The following is a 21,866-nucleotide window of genomic DNA, read 5'->3' on the forward strand; positions in this document are numbered from 1 at the left end:
ATCCGAAGCATGAAGACATTATAGAGAGGTACTGAGCAGTGCATCTGGGAATGCAGCCCTGGGGTGAGATCAACACTTACTAGAAAGTATCCGAAGCATGAAGACATTATAGAGAGGTACTGAGCAGTGCAGTTGGGAATCCAGCTCTGGCGTGAGTTAAAATGTATGTATGTATGTTTCTGCACTTCTCCATCTCATTCTGCTCCTTCCCATAGACTTTAATAGGCAGCTATAATCTGATCTTTTGGTAAACTCGCAGTGATCGCTCCTCACCTGTCTGTTTTAGTAAATACCAGCATCGCCCATGAATTAAGAATTTTTAAGCACAATTTCTTAATGCATCATTACTTTGTTATTCCTCCGGGAAATGTATGAATAAATTGACCACCAGGCATCACTATTCCTATGGTCAAAGGGGTTTCATCTTACACTTTCAGCTGTAATTGAGCCGCGTTACATTGTGTAGGGACAGATCCCCAACTAGTAACCACCAAGTTATTAAACGTATTTATACATTTCCAGGAGAGAGGAAATATTTACGCCCCAACGTCACGGTTTCTGTTCATAAAAAAAAAAAAAGCTACGACAGATTTGGACAGAACCCTCCAATGCTTTTAATGAGTTCAGAAATGTTTCACAACAAAAATATCGCCGCCATCAACAAGGACACAAGATGAGTCCGCTCCATACATCTCCATTCCGATCCCATATATCTTCCCGGAATGCGGAACTTTGTATCTTATTTGACGAGAACTTTTTCTGGTGCGGCATTAGACTACCGCGATTAATCTCCGAAGCGCCTGGAAAAAAAAAAAAACTCCCAACAATTGTAAAACCTTTATTTATTTAACTCGGAATAAAGCTCGGAGTGTATAAAACTTCCCCACCTTATCTCGCTGCCACAGGAAAACCACACACAAACACACACTCGTCCGCCTTATCGCTCTGAAATGTATATATTCCCATCATGCCTCGGCGCTCCGCAACCCCGCCATGCCCTCACTTTTGATTGTACGGATGATGCTGAAGTGCACTGGGGTATTTACTGATCCAGTTATCTTGTTCTGTGACAGCCTGAATCAATCAATCAAGAGGCCAGCTCGCCGCATCCGTATTCCAGGGACGTCTCTGCACTTCGGGATACGACGAGATCACAGTGTTATCCGGCCAAATTTGATCAACAAATGCAGTTCCCCAGTGCCGCGGCAATCTCAGATGAAGATGTTATTATGTGGAAGTCAGCAAAACGATAAAGACAGTACAGAAATGGATAAGTCTAGCTGGACCTCGCTGACAAGCCGCACGCACCCGGAACAGACTGCAATTTTTTTTTATTTTTCCGCCTTCTTGCCAAATCCCGGACTCATAAGACAAAGCGTCTCGATAATTCCCGTACTATGCAGGCAGCAAATCATCGTCTACAAATCTATGGGGTGAGGATTGAGGCACGAGGCGCTTCGATTATGATTGAATCGAAAAAAAAAAAAAAAGCAAATGTGGAGGACGTCCACCAACGTAAAATATTGGATAACCACTTTGTCGGTCTTAAACGTCGCAGTTTGTTTCACATCTGTCATTTATAGGTGGAACGTGTCAGAAAAAATTTCCAGAATGTTTTTATTTTCCCTTTCGATTTAGTTGCATAATAAAAAATAAAAAAACAGCAGAATGAGTAATTAAAGGAGAATTAAAGACTCGATGGTATAAAATGAAGGTTTTTATTTCACCAACGCGTTTCGGCACATTTTTCAAGCTAAAAAACAAACTACATTCGGCACCGAAAAGCATTGGTGTCATAAAAACCTTCATTTTATACCGGCGAGGAGTCTTCATTTCCCCTTTAACTAGTCATTTTGCTGCTTTTTTTTATAGGGTATCCCCCCATACAACTAAATTGAAAGAGAATGTTCCCATAAAAACAAATTACATTTACGTTCGGCACCGAAACGCGTTGATGTAATAAAAACCTTCATTTTATACCATCGAGGAGTCTTCATTTCCCCTTCAACTAGTCATTTTGCTGCTTTATTTTATAGGGTATCCTCCATACAACTAAATTGAAGGAATTTTCCCATAAAAACAAATTACATTTACGTTCGGCACCGAAACGCGTTGGTGTAATAAAAACCTTCATTGTATATCAACGAAGATTCTTCATTTCCCCTTTAACTAGTCATTTTTCTGATTTAAAAAAGATATTTCACTTAGATATGCCATATAAATAAGTCTGATTATTTGGTTTCCAATCAGCCAGATCCAGTTTAGAGTGCTCATTCCTGGGCCTAAGCAGAAATGTAGCCATCTATGTGAAGTCAACGAGCCTCTTCCTCACCAGGAATGGGGTCATTACAACCCTATTCACATGTTGGGATCCCAGTGCTGAAGAACACCAAGCCAAGTTGAACTTTTATGGCAAATCATGTCCATAAACATTTGTGAAGGAACATCCTTTTAAGAGAAATATAGCACTTTCTGTAGGAAAGTGTAATCAATGGCCAAATGGGATCACATAGCAGAGATGACAAATATGATTAATCCATGTACGAAGCTCGAAGAGATTGTCCAGGCTTGGGGTACAAGTCTGGAGTCACTCTATATCACCGGAGACTTGTGAATCCCCATAGCGTGCAATGTGTGCGCTGTCAGGATTCTCCAATTCCGGCGCCAGGAGTAGGCGGGTGTGTGACCGCATATATGTGATTTGCATACATGTGGTTATATGCAGACTAGACATACGTGGCCTCGCTCAATACAAGTGTATTGAGTGAGGCAGGACAAGTCTAGTCGGAATGTGGCCGGAAGTATGCAAATCACATACCGGAGAGTCCTGACAGCGCACACACTGCGCGCTATGAGGATTCACAAGTCTGCAGTAACAGAGTGACTGTAGACTTGTACCAAAGACTGGACAACCCCCTTTAAAGTTGGCCATAAATGTTAGATGAATTATATATGAAACTACTGACTGTCTATGGCAGATGTCAAGGTGAAAAAGGGTTGGGCATGTATGATTTCAATATGCCTGATATTTTTGATCTCTTGGTAGATAAATTGAAGCCATAGGTATACGACAGAGGCTTTCTTCCCTCTCCGCACTGAGAACACATGCACAAGACAAGCCTGCATGTGCATGGAGGGATTGAAAGTAATAGCACCAGTGGCATTACTTACCATCTGCTCATAATCAGCATGCACATAGTGATATTACCATGACTATGTGACTTATTCATAGAGTTAACATGTAATCCAGAGCCTCTGGAAGTCAGAGCAAACTGTTATTAGACATCTGCGAAAAGCAATAGGAAAGTTGATCTTGACTTTTGAGTCATGGTTGTGGTCATCCATAGAGTATGAAGTCAGTCTGAAATGAATCCATGGAAAACTGTGGTCAAAACAGATTCAGGGCAGGGGTGGTAAGCACAAGAAACACGTTCTCCAGCTTTTTTTTCCATGGGAAATCAATAAAACATCCAACCTGCCAAGATCAACAATACGAGCTGCCATGTTTTTTGGCTCTTATGATACATCGACATTGTTGATGTCTTTAATCTTTTGCAAAAATTACATGTGTTAAAGCAGAAAATAACGTCACCACGTGGTAAACAAAATGTCAACCCTTTCCCACAACACAAAACGAAGGAGAGAAACCATGCATGGTGTCTGGAGGCCACGCTTTCACCTTCCATAGATCTCCTGCAGCTTTGATCCTTTCCACCGTCAACAAATATTGCCCATGGTAAGTCAAGAATTAACAGTCACCAGGTAGATACTAAATCTCCTGAGGGACCCACGCTGTGACCTCTCTCACAGCATAAATAAAAGCATGGCGGGCCAGCATGGCATCCACTTGGCCAAGCCTGCAGTTTGGATCTTCCATAGATTATTCCTTAGCTGATCAGAAGAGCTACCGGTAGCCTGTAAGGAAGTTACAGGGATGCGAGATTCCTTGTCATCTTGGCCTTCATCTCTTTAACAGTTAAACAATGTCCTATTCTTTAGATGGTCATACACAATCGATAAATATTGGCCGAGTCTGCCAATGTTGGACAGTCTTACCAACCATATAATGACTACGGTAGTGTCCCAATTTTGATCCCAAGGCTGTGTGGCCACGATGCGTTTTTCATGCGTTTCCACTGCGGAATTTCCGCAGCGGAAACGCATCAAAAACGCATGGTAATCCGCACCCCATGAATCGAGTCCTGTGAATTGATTTGCACCAACTCCAGTATTTGGCTGTGCCTGAAGGTGCTGCCAAAGAGGAAAACTCTTCAATGGGATCCAAATGGTCAGACCACTACTGATCAAAGTTTAATGACCTATCCATCCTTGGACCCCCCCCATACCCAATACAGTTATCTCTCCTGTCTTCCCGACACACACAGGAGTGCTCGCCTGAGCTTCCATCAGCAGCTAAATCTCAAGAAGAGCAAAAGAATCGGCAGTCCAAAATCAGATATGCTGGATTCTTCTCTCCTACGAAATCATTGCGCAAAACTCTTGTTCATTGGATGAAAGGATTCTTAAGCTTCCTTTAAAATCTGCATTCTCGGCAACACATTGTATTGTGTAAACAGGTGTTGTGCTGCCGAGAGGAACAATGATTTTTCTATGCGCAAAGCGCGATCTACTATGCGGGGGGGAAGTGTCTAAACAGGCTCTTAAATGACCACTCATGGGTCAACGTGTGGCAGATCGATGGTTGTCTAACAGCCGCAATCTTCTAATGGAAATTACCCGTAAAAACTCATGCAGATGACCGTAATAATGGGACAAGTGCTATCCATCGATTTGACTAATAGCACTTGTCCCCATGTTATTCAATAAGGCCGTGTACATGTCCGATTTTTTTATTGGACAGCGTGTGTTCAAGGAAAAAAAACACTTCATGTCCGAGTTTGATGTGATATTCAGACAGCACTCAGCCATGCAAGTCAATGAGTCAGTGAAAAATATCGGATTGACATCCAAGTACAGTCCAATTTTCACGGACTGACACAATGGAGAAGATGGAGAATTTTTTTCTCCATCTTCTCCACAGTCTATAGAATTGGATCACATTCTGGTCAGAGTGTGATTTGCATAATCGGCCCAATTTTCTCGGATGAGAGAAAATACTGCCGTGTGCACCTATCTTAAGGAATGTCTATTCCTGGAAAACCCCTTTAAATATGGAAGCCCTTTCAATTGTACAAGTAGGGTCAACTTAATGCAAAATGTTGCGAGGCCAAAAGAAATTTTATTCCATTTCGAAGTTTTGCCGAGACGGGTCAGGAGATGGAGAGCTGCCCTGCAGACTAAAGGAAAGAGCGAATATCGCATTCTGTCTTCGAGTCGACAAATGCATTCTAAATCATTTTTTAATTAAAAGATATTTAATGGTTTAAGCTTATGTTACCCGATGCCTCACAAGCAAGGTATGCCTATCATAAACTAATCAGACCAATGATATTAAAAATTGTTTATTGCCATTTTATGGATTTCACGACTCAAATTACAGGTTTTCCCAACTGTATGCAAAATGTGTAACTTAATCCCCTCCGCAGTTTATTACAGAAACTGATAGATGCTCTAATCTGACCTTTGTTTTAAATAGCTTCATAACCGCGGCAAAGAGAAAAGCCTCGTCTGTGACTGGCATCAAAACAGCCCAATCTGCTAAGTCTAAGTCTCCCTTATAGTCGGTGGAAGAAGTGGAGGGTCAGAGAGCGCCACTCCGGCCGGCCGGCCGTCCTGTCATCTACTAACGAGCATGGGAAATATGGATTCGGTGGCCAAATGACCAGCAGACAGAACGCCCACGCCAAATGACGTCCTGTTTTTTCCATACAACTCAGACAAAATGAAAACAACAAGGTCGAGCGCTGCAAACAAAAACAACATAGCATTTCCCATAAGTCCTCCAGACGGGCTGCAACTGGGGAATTTACACAAATAAGACGCTTCGCAGAGAAATTGCCAGAAAAGATTTAGCGAGCAGAAAGCATTTTCCTCCTCACAAGCTCTTTTTTTTATTTTTTTTTAAAGCAGATGATGTCTTCTCATCCCAAAAAATACATCTTTGGATCAATAAAAAAGGATCTCCCTTAAAAAAACAAAAAACCTGTGATTGAAGTATGATTATCTGCTGTGACCTCCAGCGATCAGCTAGAAGTGCTCAATTTCCCTACACTGCCCCCAAAGGAGAAATGGAGTATTGCATGATGCTCATTCAAATCAATGTTTCGTGTGTGTATTTCGTAGACATACCTGGTCCAGAAATGGAGATATTCTTTTTTGATGTTCTCTGCTCCAGTTAATTGCCAAAATTCCCAAATGAGGGCCCCATAAGCTATTAAATCTGAAGGTTTTAGTAACTAGTGAAAATGGGTGTAATTCGGAGAACAGCTGTAGTTTCCAAGGAAAGTGTTTAATTTCCCTACAGTGCCTCCGCAGGAGAAAGAGAGAATTGCAAGATGCTAAATAATAATAATAATAATTGAAATCAATGTGTTGTATCTGAATTTCATGGACATTTCCAGTCCTCCAGAAAGGGAGATACTGTTCTTGGATGTTCTCTGCTCCCAGATAATTGACAAAATTCCCAAATGATTGCCCAACCAGCTATTAAATCGGAAGGTATTAGAGAACTATTTGAAAATGGGTGACCTCCAGTGATCAACGACGATCTGCAGGAAAAGTGTTTAGTTTCCCTACAGTGCCTCCATAGAAGAAAAGGAGTATTACATGATGCTCATTGAAATGTGTCATATGTGAATTTCATGGACATTCCTGGTTTTCCAGAAAAGGATATGCTCTTCTTAGATGTTCTCTGCCCCAGATAATTGACAAAATTCCCAAATGAACAAGCAAAAAAATATGAAAATGTAAGGAATTAATGAAGTATTTGAAAATAGTTGACCTACAGCAATCAACGGCAATCTGCAAGGAAAGTGTTTCACTTCCCTACAGTGCCCCCACAGGAGAAATGGAGTATGAAATCAATGTTTCATGTGTAATGAACATTCCTGGTCCTCCAGAAAAGAAGATGCTCCTCTTAGATATTTTCTCTCCGAGATAATTGATAAAAGTCCCAAATGAGGGTCCCATAAGCTATGAAATCTGAAGGACTAAATGAAGTATTTGAAAATGTGTGATCTCCAGCAATCAACAGCAATCTGCAGAAAAAGTCTTTAGTTTCCCTACAGTGCCTCCGCAGGAGAAATGGAGTATTGCATGATGCTCATTGAAATCAATGTGTCATATATGAATTTCACGGACATTGCCAGTCATCCAGAAAAACACATGCTCTTCTTAGATGTTCTCTACCCACGATAACTGACAAGATTCCCAAATGAAGGTCCAACAAGCTATTGAATCTGAAGGAATTAATGAAGTATTTGAAAACAGGTGACCTCCAAAGATCAACTGCAATCTGCAAAGAAAGTGTTTAATTTCCCTACAGTGCCTCCACAGGAGAAATGGAGAATTGCACGATGAGCATTGAAATTTTTCGTGTATGTATTTCATAGATATGGCCAGTCCTTCAGAAAGGAAGACACTCTACACAGATGCTATCAGCTCCAGCTAATAAAGAGGAACCCTGCCCGCTCTGAATTTCTTATTGAAAATGAGTTATCAAATCCAGATAGACCCTTTTTAAGGTTACACACACATGTAGCAGTTGTCACCTCGCCAATAGCCCCCCACCGATTACCCTGTAGTTTTTCAATGTAGTTTTCAAGTTCCTGATCGAATGTTATAGACCACTACATGTATGGATACCCCAAAAATGTATGGTTTAATGCAAAATTTATAGGGGTATGGTGACATGGTGGCTTCAGACACCCTATTAACCCAAATTTGCTGTCGAAGGAACCAGACTTGATGGACTTTTTTATGGCCAATACTTTTGCTTCCTCCATCTGTTTTAGATGTTTGGAGGTCATCATTGGTCCTCCCATGTACAGTTAGATTTTCTCCTAATAACTGCTGGAGATTTCTTTTAACGCTTACGCTATGTGTATGAAAGGATTAAGAAGAACTATAAGAATGAAGGTTTCTTGACAACAATGTGAACAAGGTATGATCCACTTGCCCGCCAAGTCCTATGGATCTAATGACTCTTGAGTTGGAGAAAAATGAATGTCCCCAAAATTATGAAGCTTGGAGCTTCCTATCCACTTTGGTGGAGTTCTTGTCGCACTGTTCCTACAAGGGCTGAGGCTGTGGTGGGACACCGGGCACCACCGGAGACCTCGGTTCTACATATTTAGAAACAAAGCTCCACGCCCTAAGATTATGATCTGTTTTATTCCCGTCCACTTTATATTACTTGTGATCCTGTTAATAACAGTGTTCAGCGCAGTCTCCAGCGCAGTCTCCATGTTTTGTACACAAGCTGCTATTTTCTGGGATCCTGGCGGAGGTCCCAGAGCAATGGTCTCCAGGTGCTGTTAACTATTCTAGTTTAACTGCTGAGGATTTACAAGAGCGTGCACTGACAGGTGCTACATCACAAGGTACTATATGGTTATCTGCATTTATCGCCTTACTTTGTTTATTTTGTTCATTTTCCCATGTTTTCTTTGTTTATTGCTCGGCTGGTTATTATGTATCTATTGCATATGATTAAGAAGCAAACGTATAACGAAGGTCAGCTGATGAGTTTTGTGCAACCTCCCACGTTGCACAACTTTGAAGGGGTATTCCCATAAACAGGATAAATGACTGAGATTTATATATATATATATATATATATATATATATATATATATATATATATATATATATATATATATATATATATGTAAAAGCACTGGTAGTCTGGCTACTGAATCCAAGAACAGAGGGACAAAACTCTCCAGTGCAAAGGGAGCATTAGTGAGCATGTGCGACCACCACTAGTGAGCATGTGCGACCACCACTCGTGAGCATGTGCGACCACCACTCGTGAGCATGCGCGACCACCACTCGTGAGCATGTGTGACCACCACTCGTGAGCATGCGCGACCACCACTAGTGAGCATGTACGACCACCACTCGTGAGCATGCGCACAAGTCTTGTCTTAAAGGTGGTTTTCCTACGAACAACATTTGGCACCGATTCACGGGTAAGCTGCTAAATGTATAATCGGTAGAGATTAAAACTTCGGGAACTCTTGAGAATGGGGGCCTATGTCCTCTGCGTGAATTGAACACAATGCACATGCAGTATTCCCTCTCTATTTATTTTTATGGGCCTTTCGAAGCAGTGGTGCGCATGTATGGCCACTGTTTTCATTGACAGTGAATGGAACAGTGGTTACGCATGTGTACTACAGCTCCTTTTACACGGGGGTTACAGGACCCCTGATCATGGGAGATTCAAGAGTTTGAATCCCTACTGATCACACTTTTATCACTTATCCTTAGGATAGGTGATAAGGGTAGGTGGGATAACCCCTTTAAGCTGGGTTTTACCATTATAGAAGGTTACAGCATATCGCTAGGACATGCCATAAGTTTTTGATATTCTGTAGAAGTCAAGCTGTCAGGACCCACATGATCCTAAAAATTAGCAAATTAAAAGGGGTTTCCCATGATCATAACTTATCAACTATCCACAGGATAGGTGATAAATATCTAATCAGAGAAGGGTAGCCCAAAAATGGCGGTCTACAGAGTTACCAATGGTGAGGGAGAAATACCTCTATCAGGCTCCTCTCAGGCAGCTTATATCGCAAGGACACAAAAGATTGGGCATGTTGAATTTCAACATGCCCAATCAGTTTATTTTCCATCATATGTTGTCTTGGTAGAGTCAGACAATCACGGGTTTGGTTGAGTTTTATCGAATTTGTAATGGAACGTTAAGTCAACAAATCTTCATTTTTCCTAAGAATGATCAACTCAGATTGTCGAAGCAATGCTACCAAATCGCCACCTCATGTTGTAGGATAGACTAAAACCCCGCAACAGCTATAAAGATCTATTAATGTAAAACCAAAATCTGCCAGCTGTCAACAAGTAAATGGATGGTGGAAACTGTGACATCCCTATGGAAGGTGTGAATTTAGGCAGGGACACATAACCTACACTAGAAATTTGGCATCATATGACGATCACTTTCTCACCCGGAAGGTTAGTGGTAACATCTACCAAACTTAAAAATACAAAAACTCGATAGTTTGGGATGGACACAGAAATTCCCAATTCAAGCTGAGAACTTTAAATTTGCTTTCCCACCATGAACGTCTTATTCATTATTTTCTTAAATGAAGTCGTCAGTGTAAACCATTCAGTGAAACCTCTCGGTTTCCGAACCTTCTCGAAATGAAAATCTTCCCTGCGCCAACTCTAACATGGCCAGCTGTTGTATAAACATCCATGATTACTCTGCAAGAATCGATCGTATTCCTTGGGGTGAATGGCTGAAAGCAATGCTGTCATAAAACATATCTAAGATAAATAGATAAGACAGGTAGGGTAAATAAATAAGGAGATAAAACAAAACCACCGCTGTTCTACGCCCCACGATTCATTGCTGAAATCATAAGAACACGGTGAGTTACACTGGTAAAACTCGCCAGACAAGTTTGTTTAACAAAAGGCAACCAGCGGCTTCCGAAAGGGTGTGAACACGGGCACATTGTATATTATCGCCTCCTATTGTGACAGTGGAAGGTGCAAGAGTCTCACGGTGGCATTGGAAAAAGGAACAAAATGAGCAGTTTACAATATCTAGGCAGCCTAAGCAACCAAGATTGGCTTCGAGTCTTTGGGCTTCATGTACTGCCTTTAGAAACAAAGATTAGGAATAATCCTGGGCACCTATACAGTGTTCTTCTAAAAAGCGATGTCCAACTATTTAAAATTTATGTTGACAGCACGTCATCATGGTGAAAGTTTGGTGAAAACTTCTGAGGTTGATGGAGGGATATTCAGACATTTCGAGGATATGAGATCCATCTATTGTTTTTAGAGACACAGATTAGGCATCTTTGGCATCTACAAAGTCTTCTTTTAAAAGTGATGTCCAACCTTGTAAAATTCATGTGGTCATCGGGACATCATGGTGAAAGTTTGGTGAAAACTTTTGAGGTTCATAGAGGTATAGCCATACAATTTGAGGCTATGAGATGCATCTATTGGCTTTAGAGACACAGACTAGGCATCTTTGGCATCTACAAAGTCTTCTTCTAAAAGTGATGTCCAACCGTGTAAAATTCATATTGTCTTCACGACATCATGGTGAAAGGGTTTTTTTTTTTATTAAATCAAGCAATTAATTTTTGAGGAGTGATGCTCAACGGAGATATAGTCCTGCAATTTGAGAATATGGGGTCCATCTGTTGCCTTTAGAGACACAGATTAGGCATCTTGGGCATCTACACCGTCTTCTTCTAAAAGTGATGTCCAACTTTGTAACCTTCATGTTGTCAACACGTCATCATGTTGAAAGTTAAAAAAAATTACAAAATTACATCAAATAATGATTTTTTTTGGGGGGGGGGCAAACAAAAAAATATTTGAGGTTGGTGGACATGAGTGATCAGTTTCGGCATTTACCCTCTACGTGTGTATTTAAGGGGAAACTTCCCAAAACGAGCACCTATTACTATGATTTAATTTACGTCTTCTTTCACAACTAGACCCACACTTCTGTATCTAGTACAGATCCATGAGAAAAGTAACATCCGCTAACAATCAGTGGACATGGGTCATCGATTTGGATATTTACCCCCTATTTGTAAGTGGTAAATGCCCAAAATGGGCGCCAAAGTCCACCAGATTTATCCTTTCACTGACAACCATTCACCACACTCCAGCTGTTAGTTCAGTTTAATGAGAAAAGAAGGATCTAGTAAGATTGAGTGAACGTACTATAGGAGCCCATTTCAGAATTTAGCCTCTAGGTGTATATATAAGGGATAATTGCCAGAATTAGGCACCATACCCGCCGAATTCATGTCTTCATTGACTACTTGTGACCACAGTCCACTTCAATGAAAAAATTAAGATCTGGCAAAATCAGGTGAACATGGGTGGCGTTTATATGTATTTTTTTTAAACTGTTCTAAATGCCGCTGTTCTCCTGAATCCGGCGATGTTTTTCTTTTGTTTTTGCGCCTCTGCTTTCCCGAGATATGGCCTTCTCTGTAAATCTAATTTTTTTAGCCAAGTGGGCTAAGCTCTTCATGAAGACCATGCCCCTTTGGATAACAAGGCTAGATTGCCATATATGGAAGTGGACTCTATATCTCTGGAATGGAAAGACATAGAAACAAAAGAAAAACATCACCGGATTCAGGAGAACAGCGGCATTTACACCAGTCTAAAAAAAAATTGCAGATTTATGGCACGTAAAAGGTCCTATATAAGGGTAAATGTTTTTATTTATTTATCGATTTTCCGTTAATTGTTTAGAAAGGGCAACCGTGTCTACCAGATTTATATCTTCATTGACCATTAGTCATTAATCTTAAGTTTCTAGTTTGTTAGACCGAGAAAAAGAAGATCTGACGGACATGGTGGCAATTTTTGGGTCCAAGGAAATAAAGAATATAGCTCTCCGTCTCGTAAGCTTTCCATGAGATCGGCTAACAAAAGAAAACATCTTTCTTGAACTCTGGAGGACGGTTTTATCACCGTAGCTTGTACACAACAGCGAATTTCTGTCAACTGCACTTTGCCTAACACGATTCCTGTGTTATGCCTGGCAGTAAGTGGACGAATCTAACTCAGCATCAACTAAGCAATTCTGTTAACATTTGCCCCCGAGCGTCTCTTCTCTTTGTCCAGTCCCTGTCTTCCAACAGATGTCATCCAAGTCTAATCAAGCATAAAATGGTCATAAATATTCCTTTCTGGTAGATTTCACATTCGTATGTCATGCAGGGACATGATATTTTACTACTACCTCTGGGGAGTACCTAATGTAGAAAACAGTTACTTGTACCAAGAGGCTTGTCTCGCAGCAAAAAAAGCCGGCAGTCTTTGCTCTTGATAGACTTCAAAAAGACACAAGACCATCGGTATTATCATGTTGTCTTTGTTTGATGGTCTTCCTCCTCACCCCACCCCAAACCACCCTATTCCGATTTTACCCTTCGAGCCATATCAAGAATTCGAAGACCAATTTTTTTGTAACGCGGCATAAAAAAATAATAACAAATAAATGGCTCTAAGGCTTCGTCTTCCATCCCAAAAAACAGTGTCAGTCACATGAAGTGTTTAGTGTGAAAAGACAAAGAAAAAAAAAAGAAAAAAGAAACCTCGGGCCATAATTAGGGAAATTTTTTCTCCCCAGCCATCTCAGTGTATTTTGCAAAACGCGAGACAGATTTTCTAGATAATTTTTGTAAAAAAAAAAAATAAAAAAATTGGGGTAAAAAAAAAAAAAATAATAATAATTTCTTTCAGCGACGTTATCACATTTAGAAAGGATTTGGGGTATGAACTTATTCTTAACACTAATTTAACATTTCTACGTGAAAGAGGTGATCGCTGAATGAATCCGGTTAGAGCGTACAGCTTCATAACCAACGGAGTGTGAAGAGAGGGTGCAGGGGAAGGAGAGGTTAAGAGGCAATTAATTCTGACTACTTAGTAAAGAGAGCCATTTCACTGCATTCACATCTATATTTACACTGTTTTGGGGGAAGTAAAATGAGGTCATTAATCACTGCAGAAATCAACGATAAGTAGGCATGTGCCTCTGTTTCTAGAGCGATTTTCCCTTTCATTTACACCATAACGGCCAATGCAACCGGGGAGAAGAATGATCAAACACAGCTCAGATGCACACTACATAGACAAAAGTATATGCCCCCTCCATACTACACTTCCGGGAGCTTTTCTCACCTTCAATTCTACAGCCATAGACATTAATATGGAGTCTGATAACTTCTGGGAAGGATTTCTACAAGATTTTGACGTTTGTTGAAGAGCATTAGTGAGGTCAGACCATGATGTTGGGGAGAGGCTAAGTGTCACGGGTATGTCAGATGTGACAGACAGTCGACCTGCAGTTGGTTGCAGAAGATCCGTTCGTTTAGTATTACAGACACCTTCTTAGCTGTTTCACTCTAGGACCCAGAGGCTACCTCCCTCCTGCTAGTTGACACCCAGGCCTGGGTGTTTAAATACTTTGTGTTTGTTACAGGGAGGCGCCAGTGATATTCACATGACCCCTTGTGAAGGTTTGGAGCTATTGCAGTCTGCTTACTTCCTCTCAAGTGCTGGGAGGACGTGTGGTGTAATCTCTCTGAAGTCGGCTCAAGCTAAGTTACTTTGCCCTGTGTTTGTCTCCCTGGTTGTCTTTAGTTGTTAGTGGGGACTGACTAGTGCTCACCCCCCCCCCTTTCCTATCCAGGGCCAAGCTCTAGGGAAATTCAAGGTTTAGGTTCCTGTGCGGTGATTGGTGAGGAACCAATATAGAGACAGTAGGGGAGACAGGGTGATATCAGATCAGCCTAGGAGGTCTCCACTCCCCCTTTCCCTAGTGTCTGGGCTCCCTTCCCCTCATCCGTTCATGTTGAATTTAGTCTTTCCCACACCTTGTGTGACACCAAGGTCACAATTTCTGTTCTTGTTTGGGGTTGAGGTCTGGGCAACCGGTCATGTTCTTCCACCTCCATATCTGGATCGACCTTGTGCAATGGGCACAGTCATGGGGAACAGAAAAGGGTCTACCCCAAACTGTTCCCACAAAGCTGGAAGCTACAATTGTCCACAATGTCTTGTGCTGAATCATTTAAGATTTCGCTTCACTGGAATGAAGGGCCCAAGGCCGACCCTGATAACAAGCCCATAGCATTATCCTCCTCCACCCAACTGTATGGGTAACGTTCTCCTGAAATCACCAAATCCAGACTCGTCCATCAGACGAGAAGTGTGATCCGTCATTGAACACAACACGTCTCCTCCAAAGTTCAGTAGTGGCGGCTTTACACCACTCCATCCTACACTCAGCATTGTGCTTAGTGATGTAATGCAGCAGCTCAATAAACTATCACTGTGAACGTACTGATGAGGAGGTATGAGAGACATGGGACTTCAGTAATGATCGGTGGGGGTCCAACAAGTGATGAAAATACAAAAGACTCAACTGACTGTTCCAATGAATTTATATTGACTCCTATTCCTTTCACATAGGACTAAAAGACCCTTAGAGAAATGTCGGACGAGTCTGACGATTACGCCAGGACCAGCCGACCACTTATTGTGTATGAGGACCTCCCACTATGAATTACGTGGAGAGAAAGAAGAAGAAGTCTGATCCTGATGTTCTCAGGAGCCTTACCTTCCTCTCCCAATTGAAAAAACATGCATGCTCAGTGAAACAGAGCAAATATATATATATGCCATGGAGGTCCAGGTATGTGAAGGGTTCTACCAATAGCTATCTAAAGTGTATGGCACCTTAACAAGTGGGAACATAGGACTTTGATTCCCTAAAGTGGTATTTGGACCCCAAAGGATCAGCCACTTTTGATTTATCCTATGGAAGTGGAATACCTTTGTAGCTAATATATGGAGACGACTTTAATGCCCATCTAAGTAAACTGTGCCCAATAAAATGTGCGTGTAAACTTAATATCAGAAGTGGGATTTGGGAAGAATTTTTCTGAAAGCATTTAAAATTGAGACCCCATCACTGGACTGTTGGGTCAATTCGAAGTTGTCATACTAAGGGCGACGTCCATACAAATCGATCCGAGATTAGACCACAATGCACGGACTGGTGGCGGATCTCCCAACCCAAGCGTGACAGCCTCATAGAAATATATGAAGCAGTCACGTAAGTATTTTGGGCTAAAAATCATTCTTGCAATTGGATTTCATTAAAAAATTGTAACCATTTGCCTTCTATAGCCTCTGTGTTATACTGTCTATTGCTGGCTGCAGAATGAATTAACTGAGAATCCATCAGTGAGCTCAGTGTGACAGTCTGACAGTAGAGTTTGTAACTTTTTAAAGTCCTTTTCTGAGCTCTTCTCAGTTGATTTGTGACCACAGACCACATCGAAGATGAATGTGCAGGGAAGCAAAGAAAATGTGAAAACCAAACGGTGCAAAATTTGTAATGAAACCCAATTTAAAAATATATATTTTTAGCCCTAAATACATGCATGCAAGTAAAGAATAAACTGTCCCCAAAGATGGACAACCCATAACTGCACCATTATACATCCACATCACCCCAATAAATAATACCCCTATATAGTGTAGTATTCTATAGGTGTAGTATTTATTGGGATGATGTGGATGTATAACAGTGTAGTTCTCTTAAAGGTGTAGTCCATCTTTGGGGACAATTTATTCTTTACTTGCATGCATTTATTTAGGGGTAAAAATCATACCATAAAATATACCTCAAAGACAGAGGGAGAAGACTAATACAGTTTTTGAGAAAAGTGTAGACCTGCACTTTAAGACACTCAATTATGGCACCCTTAACCCCTTGTTACAGCTTGAGGGGACCGTCTAGCGCTGCGTAAGCATCCCCTCAGGCGGTGACTGGGTTAATCCGGAGAGACGTTTAGATAAATAGAAGACATGAGGTCCCCGGGACCCATTCAGTAAGCTCCCTCACGTTTCTTACGAGACAGAAAACTCTTTAAGAACCATTTTCAGATGTTAAATCATCGTTCTTGCAGCACATATCCTTCAGGCTCCCACGGGAACAATATCTGAAGACAGCGTGCTAACAAATTCAATCCAGTAAACAGGCGCTCTCTCGCTCGCTGGCGCTTGTTGTCTAGTACCTTTGTGTTCCAGTTCCCAGTTCTGTCATCCATTCTGTGTCTCGGCTTTTGATGTTAAAGACTGAATGAGTGTTGTCATCTATTATCCAGAGTGTACATGGAAAATTATAAATAAGAAATAAAAGTCACTTCTCGCTACACCACTTTTGCATTAGAAGAGACGATTCTCCGTTACCTCCGCAGCCCCGACAGACCCAGCGGAGAACCGAGTATTGAAAGTGTAACATTTCGGCTCTACGACAGCGTGAAGAACACAAAGGAGAAGAAGAAGAAACAGGTAAAACTTTTACTGGATGGGCAAGTTTTCTACCAGAAGAAAACAATCACCACCACCCACATCAATATCTACATCTAACCTGGGCGAAAGCTACAATATATGTGAGTGTTAATGGGGATGGGGATTCGGACACAAGGTCTCTATGGCAAAAAAAAACCCCTGAAAAATGTCTCAATGGCCCAAGTTATCAACAGTAATGGCAACATTGACTGATGAAATCTAAAACACAGAAGCCACAGATGGTCCCCCCAATACTAATGGAACCCAAAAGGGATTTTAAGCATTTTGAATCTTTGTCTTCTAGATGGGTCTTCTTCACATTAAAGGATTTTTCCAATGTCAGATATTTTGGGATATCCCGTTGGTACTGAGAAACTCCCAATGGAAGTGAATGAAGAGAGCCTCGTATACTCAGTCACTTATTCAATCCCGGCATTGCAAGACGGGGCCACTTTCTTGAGATGCGTCCGGTATAGGGAGAGGGGGATTAATGTTCCTTTTACAAGGTCTGATCCAGACCACTAAACGACTGTTAATCGGCTACATGAAAGAGTTGAAGACTTTATTTATCAGACCTTCATTTCTTGGGGACACCCTTAATTGTGGACACCCTTACTTCTCCTCATACAGAACACATGCACACTCGGCCAAGCTGAGAGTAGGTGTATAAGAGGGGTTGGTAAAAATACCTGTTGACTGAAAGCTCTTATGTAGATGGCCACCGATAAGGGGTCTTCAAACCTGTCAATATATACATTTTTTTAGGCACAGATGCCCATCAAGTAAAAGTCTTACCTGCTTCTTCTTCTCCTTTGTGTTCTTCACGCTGTCGCAGAGCCGAAATGTTACATTTTCAATACTCGGTTCTCCGAGAACACATGCACACTCGGTCAAGCCGAGAGTACATCTATAAGAGGGGTCGGTAAAAACAGCTGTTGATTGAAAGCTCTTATGTAGATGGCCACCTATAAGTGGTCTTCAAACCTGTCAATATATTTTTTTTAGGCATAGATGCCCATCCTGTAAAAGTTTTACCAGCTTCTTCTTCTCCTTTGTGTTCTTCACGCTGTCGTAGAGCCGAAATGTTACATTTTCAATACTCGGTTCTCCGAGAACACATGCACACTCGGTCAAGCCGAGAGTACATCTATAAGAGGGGTCGGTAAAAACAGCTGTTGATTGAAAGCTCTTATGTAGATGGCCACCTATAAGTGGTCTTCAAACCTGTCAATATATTTTTTTTAGGCATAGATGCCCATCCTGTAAAAGTTTTACCAGCTTCTTCTCCTCCTTTGTGTTCTTCACGCTGTCGTAGAGCCGAAATGTTACATTTTCAATACTCGGTTCTCCGAGAACACATGCACACTCGGTCAAGCCGAGAGTACATCTATAAGAGGGGTCGGTAAAAATAGCTGTCGATTGAAAGCTCTTACGCAGATGGCCACCGATAAGGAGTCTTTAAAACTGTCAATATATTTTTTTTTAGGCATTGATGTTTTTAAATTAACAACTGGAGGTCTACTTCCCCTTCGTCACCCCAGTGCAGGTCACATTCAGAGGTCTGTGGCAGCTCCAGAAGTAATGCCTGAGCTGTCTGGATGCCAACAGAGAAGCGTCCGATCACAGGCTCCAGCGATCTGGACTCTGGTGGAGACACCACGTAGACCTATGAAGTGGCCTGGCTGGATCCAAGGGGGGTGAAGGAAGAGGAGTATGCCTTTTTTTTGTTATTTTAAGGACATCCATGCTTAAAAAGAAAAAATAATTGACATGTTGGACAGCCCCTTAAAAGTGGCCATATACGTAAGAGCATTCAATCGACAGCTATTTTTACCGACCTCTCGAGAGGAGAGGGGAGCAATGCCCTTTCATCCAGGCTCCTAAATGAAGCCAATTGGGGCTCATTTCTTAACTTGTTTAGACAATGTGGCAAACATCACGTTATCGGCGGCACATGTCCTATTTATGATGTGCTGCCGAGAACAATATTTTTTAAGCCAGCATGAAAGTCGTCACTGAGCGTTTCACTTGTTCGTCAAGTGTTTGACAACTTGTTGAGATGGGGAACGAGCGATCATGGGAATGATCATTCTCCAATTGTTGGTTCATCTAAAGGGACCTCAAGCCGCAGCCAGACACCTCCAGCGGTAGATTAACTCCCCAGAGGATTGGGCGTTGAAATTCAATATATCAAATCCTTACTCGACCTGATAGATCATGGAAAAAGAGAGGACAAGATCTACATGAGAATATTTCACTGGTCCTTCTGAAATCTGCAGGTTTGACTAGGGTTCCTCTAAATGTATGGGCACCGATACCTAATAAAATACTAAAAGGTTTCCCGGTACCCCACAAAATATTATTTACCACAATTTGACTAGGAGGGCCCCTAATGACAATTAATAAATAATTTAGATACAAATGTGGTCATCCATAGACCGAGATATTCAGGCCTGCAGGTGTCAGTGTGACATTTAAAGAAAAGAACAAGCGATCTCTTTGGACTGAGCCTGTTCTTTATCCCAACCAGAGATATATTTGTATAATCCTACAACTTGCACTTTATCAGCCATTTACGGTACAACACTGACCACATCCGGCAAAGAGAGATCCCGGAGTGTGATAACGCCTGAACTATCCACACTGCCTCTGACTCAGGCCACAGTCATCCCCCGCACCTCCGCTCCTCCAACTATTGGGCATTTACTGCTTCACAAAAATATTAATTAGATCAAATAATGTAAACAGCAGATCGATAAGAAGAAGAACCTGTACTGACAATGAAGATTTGATAAAATGAAGAAAATTATAAAACAGCTTCGAAAAAACTAGAGATTATTATCAAATTATTGAATGAATATATATATTTTTTTTCCATAAATAGAATTTTTAGCCATGTTTTTTTACTGAAACCTAAAGAAAATATCTACTATGTTATTTTTATATAAATATATTTTACTCTACAAACATAGTTACATGATAAAGTTCTATCTGCCAGGAGTCACCACTAGGGGGACCTGAGGAGCTTACTGCATACTGTTTTATCATAGTGATCAATGTATAAACTGTATGCCGTAAACTCCCTCTAGTGGTGGCAGCAGGCAGACAGAACTTTATAATGTAAGTTTACGACAATGCAAAGGATTTGGACCACCCGATGGGGAAAAATTCAGCTCCTCGACTTCCTCTGCAAAAAATCTTGGACCTAAATTATTTGATGAAAACAATAATATTCATTGGGGTCCAGTAGAGAGATCAGTGGCGGGACTTGGAGCTTGTGGGTCCCAATGTAAAATCTTTTAACAGGGCACCTAACTTTCAAGGCTCTTTAATAATAATAGTCTTCTCATTTAAGATAAAGGGACTATTGGGGCCCCCTGAGGCACCAGGACCTGGATGTGACTGCAGACCCTTCACCCACTATAGATTGAATACACGCCAGCTTGTCCCAAAAGCGGCATCGTAGATTGAAGGAAACGTGCTAGAAATACTTCCGTTTCCTTCATCCAATATAGTTACACACCTGACAGAGATGGTTTTATTTTGCAGCCACTTTCTGCTATGGATAATACATAATGTTCCAGATTTGGATGAGATGCAATACCAGACAAGACCTATAGACCACAGTGGCACTGTTCTTTTCTAACTCTGGACAATCCCTTAAAAGAAATACCTAGAATGTAAATTATCTGCTTTGCGCTGATGAGGGGTAAAAACCCCAAAACAATGCTTTCTAGAGATTGTTCACTGGTTTCACTGGTATGAGATACTTTACTAATATAATTTCCCATAGTGCATTGCCTTGAAAATAAGTCTCCATTTACAATTGGGTCACTTTAATGAGAGCTGATACCCATCCTGATCTACATTTAGGCAACTTATTCCCCCAAACAATACCCTGCTCTATACTGATGTAGGGCAAAAATCCTGAAATAGTGATGCTAACAAATAAATGGGTCTATGGCTTGGTTGATGTGAGTCAGTTTCTTAATTTTTTTTTCTATGGAGCATTGCTTTGAAAATAAGTCTCCATATACAGCTGGGTCTCTTCAAAGAGACGTGGTACCCTAACCCTGATCTTCCTTTAGGCATCTCATTCACCCAAGCAATAGGCTGCTCTGTACTGATGAGAGGCAAAAATCCTGAAACAGTGCTGCCTATAAATGGGTCTCTGGATTGGAAGGTATGGATTATTTTTCTTTTTTTTTTTTCCTATAGAGAATTGCTTTGAAAATTAGCCGCTATACATAGTTAAGTCTCTTCAATAAGAGCCGGTACATCTCCTGGCATCTCAATCACACAACCCGTTCTTTTCTTGGTACTGAAGAGGGGCAAAATCTCCAAAACAGTGTTAGAGGGGTCTCTGACTTGGTTGTTATAAACTACTTTGCATATTCTTTCCATTGAGCATCACCTTGAAAATAAGTCTCTATACACAGTTGGGTCACTTCAATGAGAGCCGGTACACCTCCCTGAGGAAACATCTAGTTAACTTGTCCATGAAAAGAATGAAGTAGAACTTAGTGTTCGTTCAAGGTCTCCAGAAGTCACGATCTTGGGAGTTAATGGCACTTGGAAGGAATGAGACTTGCCAGGAAGCCATGCTTGTTGTGTAAACACGACGAGAACGCTGACATCTGAAATCTGCACAGTACAGACACTCAAACCTTCATGCCTCGAGCAGAACGAGACATTTGAGATAAGAATGTAAAGACTAAAGTCCCAAAACGATGAAGCTGCAGCCCAACAACTCTGACATTTTTGTCTTCTTTACTGAGATGAAGCTCTTGAGACTTACACTGTTGGACGTCATGGGGTGGCACGTTTTATTAATATGGGTTGTACAAATTTTTCATGCT

The 21,866-nt window shown here is 41.2% G+C and overlaps 1 protein-coding gene across 12 annotated transcripts in view; it reads right to left on the bottom strand.

Moving 5' to 3' along the window:
- Positions 1–21,866, bottom strand: part of FOXP1 (forkhead box P1) — an 809,982-nt gene that overhangs the window by 258,157 nt on the left and 529,959 nt on the right. The window lies entirely within an intron of this gene.

The sequence above is a fragment of the Phyllobates terribilis genome, unplaced genomic scaffold, assembly GCF_046119375.1.
Source record: "Phyllobates terribilis strain yellow unplaced genomic scaffold, ASM4611937v1 Scaffold_8__6_contigs__length_399053987, whole genome shotgun sequence".
Taxonomy (NCBI): domain Eukaryota; kingdom Metazoa; phylum Chordata; class Amphibia; order Anura; family Dendrobatidae; genus Phyllobates; species Phyllobates terribilis.